The following is a 9539-nucleotide window of genomic DNA, read 5'->3' on the forward strand; positions in this document are numbered from 1 at the left end:
ACGTTCATCTCTAGACAAAAGGAGACAAAACGCGTCTCCTTCCTGAGCGGTATGACGGCTGCGTTGTCTCATGGTGTTTATACTTGCGTACTATTGTCTGTACAGATGAACGTGGTACCTTCAGGCATTTGGAAAATGCTCCCAAGGATGAACCAGACTTTTGGAGGTCTACAATTTATTTCTGAGGTCTTGGCTGATTTCTTTTGATTTTCCCAATACGTCAAGCAAAGAGGCACTGAGTTTGAAGGTAGGCCTTGAAATACATCCAAAGGTACACCTCCAATTGACTAAAATTATGTCAATTAGCTTATGACATCATTTTCTGGAATTTTCCAAGCTGTTTAAAGGCACAGTTAACTTAGTGTGTGTAAACTTCTGACCCACTGGAATTGTGATACAGTGAACCATAAGTGAAATAATCTGTCTGTAAACAATTGATGGAACAATGACTTGTGTCATGCACAAAGTAGATGTCCTAACCGACTTGTCAAACTATAGTTTGTTAACAAGAAATTTGTGGAGTGGTTAAAAAACGTGTTTTAATGGTTCCAACCTAAGTGTATGTAAACTTTCGACTTCAACTGTACAAGTTGGCTCACCAATAGGATATACATTTTTTATCCAATTGATCTTTAAACGTATTATTTAAGGCCGTAAAGTCCAGAAAATTCAGCCCACCATACTCATAAGTGTTCATTACATCAGTTTTCTTAATGTAGTGGGTACGGTTTCTCCACAGAAAGTTGAAAAGCGTCTGGTCTATCTCCTTGCTTATTTTACCATCAAGATATAAAGATAGAACACCATATGTTAGCCTAGAGATACCTTCAGCCTTGGTTATTAAGATTCTTCCTTTTAAAGATAAGACCCTCTGAGGCCATTGATTTAGCTTGCCACAGCCAATTAATTTAATCTACATGAGTTGTTTGACTACAGTCCGTGCTATCCGGAATCCTTGGGACGTCCATACCGCTGAAGTGAACATTTAAAATGGTTAATAAGGTAAGGGTTAAGATTAGGGTTTAGGGTTGGGGCGTCCCAAAGATCCAGGATTGCACTGACCACATTTGACTGCCTCACAGCACCATGACTACGCAAATTTCATCCTCATTCCATGTCAAATAACCTGCGGTGGAAAACTCCTATGCGTAAAGGTGAGTAAGGAAAAGACAGTAGTCATGTCCCCCACCCTTGTCTTCTCTTATCATCTAATCATTCACTTCTCTTTTATTCTCTTCTCAACATGCAGAACTATAGACGTAAGCCTAGATAACGTATGTGACAGTTATTGCATAAAATATCGACAGTCTTACAATCAATCAAAACACTTCATTTTGTCATCTTTAAAGATATATTTTCAGGGAGTGCAGCAAAAGCCCACAGAAGCCCCCTCCTATGAGCCCCCCTCTTCTAATCCAAGTCAACAGCCATGCTGGGGTCACACAATCATGAAGCTCCCATCATGTAACACAGACACCATATCATCTACATTTTACAGCAGAGGATTTCCAACTATTACACAACTTTATTACCCCTCGTTGAAATGACATTTTACGACATCCACTTTATCCACTCCTTTCCCATCTCTGATTGTTTAGTCTATTGACCTACTACTACTACTACTACTACTACTACTGCTTCTACTACTACTACTTCTGCTACTCGTGTGGATCACCCTAACAAAGCTTTAAATGTGTTAGTGTAAGACCATTGACCACCTTAGCATACTTAATCTGAGAATGCCTGTAATATTTACTCTGAGAATTCCAGTGATAACTAGAATAGAACTCGATTTGCTCTGGAGAATCTGGCTTATATAATATTATCAACTGGGTGGTTCGAGCCCTGAATGCTGATTGGCTGACAGCCGGGGTATATCAGACTATACCACGGGTATGACAAAACATGTATTTTTACTGCTCTAATTACTTTGGTAACCAGTTTATAATAGTAATAAGGTACCTCGGGGGTTTGTGGTATATGGCCAAGATACCACAGCTAAGGGCTATATCCAGGCCCTCCACATTGGGTCGCACATAAGAACAGCACTTAGCCGTGGTATATTGGCCATATACCACACCCCCTGCTTAAATATACTGTACAGTGCATTCGGAAAGTATTCAGAACCCTTAAGTTTTCCACATTTTGCTACGTAACAGTCTTATTCTAAAATTGATTAAATTGTTTTTTTGTCCCTCATCAATCTACACACAATAATCCATAATAGCAAAGCAAAAACAGGTTTTTAGATATTTTTGCAAACGTATAAAATGAAATAAAAATCTGAAAAATTCCATTTACATCACTATTCATGTTCTTTACACAGTACTTTGTTGAAGCACCTGTGACAGCGATTACAGCCTCAAGTCTTCTTGGGTATGACGCTACAATCTTGGCACACGTTTATTTGGGAATTTCTCCCATTCTTCTCTACAGATCCAAGCTCTGTAAAGTTAGATAGGGAGTGTCGCTGCATAGCTTTTTTCAGGTCTCTCCAGAGATGTTTGATGTTCATTCTGAGGTCCTGAGCACTCTGGAGCAGGTTTTCATTAAGGATCTCTCTGTAATTAGCTCAGTTCATTTTTCCCACAATTCTGACTCATCTCCCAGTCCCTGCTGCTGAAAAACATCCCCACAGCATGATGCCACCACCATGCATCTCCGTAGGGATGGTGCCAGGTTTCCTCCAGACGCGATGCTTGGCATTCAGGCCAAAGAGTTCAATCTTGGTTTCATCAGACAAGATAATCTTATTTCTCATGGTCTGAGAGTCTTTAGGTGCCTTTTTGGCAAACTCCACGTGGGCTGTCATGTGCCTTCTACTGAGTAGTGGGTTCCACCTGATTGGTGAAGTGCGGCAGAGATGGTTGTCCTTCTGGAAGGTTCTCCCATCTCCATAGAAGCACTCTGGAGCTCTGTCAGAGTGACCATCAGGTTCTTGGTCACCTCCCTGACCAAGGCCCTTCTCCCCTGATTCCTCAGTTTGGCCGGGCGGCCAGCTCTAGGAAGAGTCTTGGTGGTTCCAAACTTCTTCCATTTAAGAATGATGGAGGCCACTGTGTTCTTTGGGAACTTCAATGCTGCAGATGTTTTTTGCGCCCTTCCCCGGATCTGTGCTTCGACACAATCCTGTCCTGGAGCTCTACGGACAATTCCTTCCACCTCATGGCTTCATTTTTGCTCTGACATGCACTGTCAACTGTGGGAAGACAGGTGTGTGCCTTTCCAAATCATGTCCAATTAATTGACTTTACCACAGGTGGACTCCCAAGTTGTAGAAACATTTCGTAGGATGATCAATGGAAACAGGATGCACCTGCGCTCAATGTTGAGTCTCATAGCAAAGGTCTGAAGACTTATGTAAATAAGGTATTTCTGTTTTTTGTTTTTAAATTCTAAAAACCTGTTTTTGCTTTGTCATTATAGGGTGTAGTGTAGAATGCTGAGGATAAAGAAAATGTCAGTCCGTTTTAGAATAAGGCTGCAACGCAAACAAAATGTGGAAAAGGGCAAGGGGTCTGAATACTTTCGAAATACTGTATGTCATGTATTGTCATAAAGAATGTAATTACAATGATAACATTCACCTGGTGAAGGCCAATGTACTGGAAATTAACGAATTCGACAACCATGTATGTCTCTGCCATTAACAAAAACAGTCATGGGTGATAACTCTACAATTTCACTCGAAAAGGCAAGGCACACTGGGAAATTATATTGGAGGCATAGTGGAGGAGTCCCTTAAAATGTTTAAGATGATACTAATCGAATCTGGACTCCTACAGGGTCACAGTGACTATATTGGTTTGAGTAATGACTACGAAATCACTTTAAGTAATAGTGCTCAGACATATGAAGTGCAACGGATTTCCTCAAAAGTTTTGAGTAATGACAGCACATTGGGGTTTACAGTGCACAGTGGTCATGTAGCCTGGTCCCAGATATGCTTGTGCTGCCAGCTTCTAAGGCCATTGTCATGCCAATGGGACCAGGCTAGTCATTTTCTGCCCTCAGATGAAAATATGCTACAGAGATTGTTGGGTGCACACTGAAGGGCCCAGTGCCTCTCCTCATCTCTCCTCCACCTCATCCTGCTGCTGCTGTAACTGGGGTGATGTCTTTGCATGTTGTTGCCATGGACACCACATGAAGGGCCGGATAAGAGGGGACCGACACAATAAACCCTTATGAAACTCGCAGGCAGCGTGTGGTGGGATACAGATCAAACAGAGGCCTACAGCCCAATGTTCAGCATTCAAAAACACAATAAAATGGACATAAATAATACCTAAATAATCACAAAAACACTAATTATAGAGTAATTTGCTGTTTGAAGAGCACTAGACCGTCCTCTCTGTTTTCATATACCGACTGGAAATGCAAATGTGTTCCTTCTCCTGTTTCTAAGGACCTACAGTGCATTGGGAAAGTATTCAGATCCCTTGACTTTTTACACATTTTGTTACGTTACAGGCTTATTCTAAAAATGATTAAATCGTTTCCCCCCCCCCATCAATCTATACACAATACCCCATAATGACAAAGCTAAAACAGGTTCTTAGAAATGTTGTTAAATATTTTTATAAAAATAAATGAATTAAATATCACATGTACATACAATTGAAGTCGGAAGATTACATACGCTTAGGTTGGAGTCAATAAAACTAGTTTCAGCAAGTCGGTCAGGACATCTACTTTGTGCATGACACAAGTAATTGTTCCAACAATTGTTTCCAGACAGATTATTTCACTTATAATTCACTGTATCACAATTCCAGTGGGTCAGAAGTTTACTTACACTAAGTTGACTGTGCCTTTAAACAGCTTGGACACTTCCAGAAAATGATGTCATGGCTTTAGAAGCTTCTGATAGGCGAATTTACATAATTTGAGTCAATTGGAGGTCTCCCTGTGGATGTATTTCAAGGCCTACCTTCAAACTCAGTGCCTCTTTGCTTGACATCATGGGAAAATAAAAAAAAATCAGCCAAAACCTCAGAAAAAAATTGTAGACATCTGCAACTCTGGTACATCCTTGGGAGCAATTTCCAAACACCTGAAGGTACCACATTCATCTGTACAAACAATAGTACGCAAGTATAAACACCATGGGACCATGCAGTCGTCATACCGCTCAGGAAGGAGACGCGTTCTATCTCCTAGAGATGAACGTACTTGGGTGCGAAAAGTGCAAATCAATCCCAGAACCACAGCAAAGGACCTTGTGAAGATGCTGGAGAAAACAGGTACAAAAGTATCTATATCCACAGTAAAACGAGTCCTATATCGACATAACCTGAAAGGCCACTCAGCAAGGAAGAAGCCACTGCTCCAAAACCACCATAAAAAAGCCAGACTACGGTTTGCAACTGCACATGGGGAAAAAGATTGTACTTTTTGTAGAAATGTCCTCTGGTCTGATGAAACAAAAATAAAACTGTTTGGCCATAATGACCATCGTTATGTTTGGAGGAAAAAGGGGGAGGTTTACAAGCCGAGGAACACGATCCCAACCATGAAGCACGGGGTGGCAACATTATGTTGTGGTGGTGCTTTTCTACAGGAGGGACTGGTGCACTTCACAAAACAGATGGCATCATGAGAAAGGAAAATTATGTGGATATATTGAAGCAACATCTCAAGACATCCGTCAGGAAGTTAAAGCTTGGTCGCAAATGGGTCTTCCAAATGGACATTGACATACTTCCAAAGTTGTGGCAAAATGGCTTAAGGACAACAAAGTCACGGTATTAGAGTGGCCATTACAAAGCCCTGACCTCAATCCTATAGAAAATTTGTGGGCAGAACTGAAAAAGCGTGTGTGAGCAAGGAGGCTTACAAACCTGACTCAGTTACACCAGCTCTGTCAGGAGAAATGGTCCAAAATTCACCCAACTTATTGTGGGAAGCTTGTGGAAGGCTACCCGAAACATTTGACCCAAGTTAAACATTTCAAAGGCAATGCTACCAAATACTAATTGAGTGTATGTAAACTTCTGACCCACTGGAAATGTGATGAAAGAAATAAAAGCTGAAATAAATCAATCTCTCTACTATTATTCTGACATTTCACATTCTTAAAATAACGTGGTGATCCTAACTGACAGGGAACTATTACAAGGATTAAATGTCAGGAATTGTGAAAAACTGAGTTTAAATGTATTTGGCTAAGGTGTATGTAAACTTCCGACTACAACTGTAAGTATTCAGACCCTTTACTCTTCTTGGGTATGATGCTACAATCTTGACACACCTGTATTTGGGAAGTTTATCTCAATCTTCTCTGCAGATCTTCTCAAGCTCTGTCAAGTTGGATGGGGAGCGTCGCTGCACAGCTATTTTCAGGTCTCTCCAGAGATTTTCGATCGGGTCCAAGTCCGGGATCTGGCTGGGCCACTCAAGGACATTCAGAGACTTGTCTCAAAGCCACTCCTGCGTTGTCTTGGTGGTGAACTTAGGGTCGTTGTCCTGTTGGAAGGTGAACCTTCGCCCCAGTCTGAGGTCCTGAGTGCTCGGGAGCAGGTTTTCATTAAGGATCTCTCTGTACTTTACTCCATTCATCTTTCCCTCGATCCTGACTAGTCTCTCAGTCCCTACCGCTGAAAAACAGCATGATGCTACCACCACCATGCTTCACCATAGGGATGGTGCTAGGTTTCCTCCAGACGTGATGGCCAAAGAGTTCAATCTTGGTTTCATCAGACACGGTAATCTTAATCTTATTTCTCATGGTCTGAGAGTCTTTAGGTGCCTTTTAGCAAACTTCAAGCGGGCTGTCGTGTGTCTTTTACTGAGGAGTGGCTTCCGTCTGGCAACTCAACCATAAAGGCCTGATTGGTGGAGTGCTGCAGGGATGGTTGTCCTTCTGGAACGTTCTCCCATCTCCACAGAGGAACTCTAGAGCACTGTCAGAGTGACCATCGGGTTCTTGGTCACCTCTCTGACCAAGGCCCTACCGCAACGATTGCTCTGGCTGGCCCGACCAGCTCGAGGAAGAGTCTTGGTGGTTCCAAACTTCTTCCCTTTAAGAATGATGGAGGCCTCTGTGTTTTTGGGGACCTTCAGTGCTGCAGAAATGTTTTGGTAACCTTCTCCAGATCTGTGTTTCGCCACAATCCTGTCTCGGACATCTACAGACAATTCCTTTTACTTCATGGCTTGGTTTTTGCTCTGACATGCACTGTCAACTGTGGGACCTTGTAGAGACAAGTGTGTGCCTTTCCAAATCATGTCCAATACATCGAATTTACCACAGGTGGACTACAATCAAGTTGTAGAAACATCTCAAGGATGATCATTGGAAACAGGAGACACCTGAGCTCAATTTCGAGTCTCATAGCAAAGGGACTGAATACTTATGTAATTAAGGTATTTCAGTTGTTAAAAAAACAAAAACATTTTCTAAAAACCTGTTTTCGCTTCATCATTATGGGGTATTGTGTGTAGATTGATGAGAGAAAAAATGAATAATACATTTTAGAATAAGGCTGTAACATAACAAAATGTGGAAAAGGGGAAGGGGTCTGAATACTTTCCGAATGCACTGTATGTTATATTATGGAAAGTACGAAGCTCCTTATAAACTGACTGTGTACATGTAGACAGGATATTACGCACTATGCCATCCAGACCTATATAATTGAGGCCATCAGCTGACCATTTTCCTCACAACGACAGCCCCTCTAGTGAATGAAGATGGTTATGATGCTTTTTTACCATTCACCATAATAGAGCAAAATTGTCACCATTCTAAGACCTACTTTACATATTACACACACAACTCACATTTAAATTACCTTTACAATTCACAATACACATTGACATAATACAATTCATAGGACACAGGGTGTTAGAATAGATGTATTGTGTTGGTGAAGACATATAGACCAAATTGGTGTGAAGGGTCTCAGTATGAGCCTGATTGGGTCTGTCATGACCAGGCCTGCCCTGTGATTGGTTGTCAGGTCCAGGCCTGCCCTGACAGGGCTGTAAACAGGGGAGCCAGCGGGGGTTCTTCAGGGGGGGTTGGTGCTTAGAGCCCCCCTCACAGAAGGCACTGACAGCAGGGCTGCTCGCTCTCTCAGCTCCCTGGACAGAGCAAGAGCAACAGGTTCCTCCTTTGCACCTGTCTTTCTGTTCTCTCTGGATGGATCTTGGCTAGCAGCATACAGGCCCGACAGAGCTAATGTCTCTGATTTAATTCAATTTAATGTTATTGGTTCCCTTTGGGCTTAGGCAAATTAGTATTAACGGCAGTCCTGACAAAAAGCCTCTTGAGAGATATGTGTGGTGTGTGGTAACAGAACCCCTCTGAGTTGTTTTCAACTCTCATCCTCTCTGATGTCTCCTTCCCGATAGATAGCTTACCTGTAGACTAAAGGCTTGCATCTCATGCATACTGGAGTTCAATCAAATGATTGCATGGCAGGTGCCATAGCGAAGGGCTCAAAGAGCTCCGTCTCAATGAGTGTTCTTTTGATAGGGACGGGTGTGAGCTGGATAGATTTCTAAAGCCCCACCTGTAGGCAAAATAGTGCATATTTCCTTATTACACTAATGTTATATTTATCTCGGCAAGTCAGTTAAGAACAAATTATTAGTTACAATGACAGCCTACCGGGGAACAGTGGGTTAACTGCCTTGTTCAGAGCAACATATTTTGACCGTGTCAGCTCAGGGATTCAATCCAGCAACCTTTCGGTTAGTGGCCCAACACTCTAACCACCTAGGCTACCTGTCACCCTAACTATTTTCCTGTGCTACTACTCTTGTTGCCACACTTTCTCCCAAGTAGGTTTTAAAATAAGTGCCATTTTACATGTTGCTAATCATCTGACCATAATCTTTGTTGAGCTATTCCTCCATTATTTGTTGTGATATTGTCAAGAAAATATGAATATGGCATCATTATTTGCCATCATTCGACAGATGTAAAAATGTGTCACAGCACCTTTCATTTTTCTCCTGCGGTTTCCCCAAGCTGAAGTTGACCGGAATTGATCTGCAAGATTGGCAAGAGTGATGTGCCTGTCTCTGATCAACTATTATACGCGCATTCACTATTATGTAAATGTTTACCATTAATTTAATTTGTGATGGTCAAGATCCCTGAACAGCGCTCACGAAAATGCACTACTGAGATTGAGAAGCTAGCAGTTTTGCACCGCATAGTGAATAAACTATTGTCAATGGATTTCATGTTACTTTTGACAGCTGAATATTGTTTGCCAATGTTTAATGTAAACTAGCTAGCTAACGTTAGTTAGTTAACTAGACACCTTGTTAGTGGCAATAGACAGACAGACAGACAGACAGAGTTGAAGCAATCTGTCTGTAAAATTATTTCTAATTAATGTCCTAATCAACAACTTTGCCCTATTTATCTTTCCAAAGCCAAAAAGTATGGTGACAGCAGCAGATGAGTGAGGAGAGGCTTTCTTCATGTGTAGTAAACCTCTCCTGGAGCTGGCCAGGTAGGTTTTCATTGTCTTTCGCAGTATTTTAAGTGATATAAATTATTATTATAAATGACATCTTCG

This window comes from Oncorhynchus tshawytscha, linkage group LG28 (genome assembly GCF_018296145.1).
Source record: "Oncorhynchus tshawytscha isolate Ot180627B linkage group LG28, Otsh_v2.0, whole genome shotgun sequence".
NCBI lineage: Eukaryota > Metazoa > Chordata > Actinopteri > Salmoniformes > Salmonidae > Oncorhynchus > Oncorhynchus tshawytscha.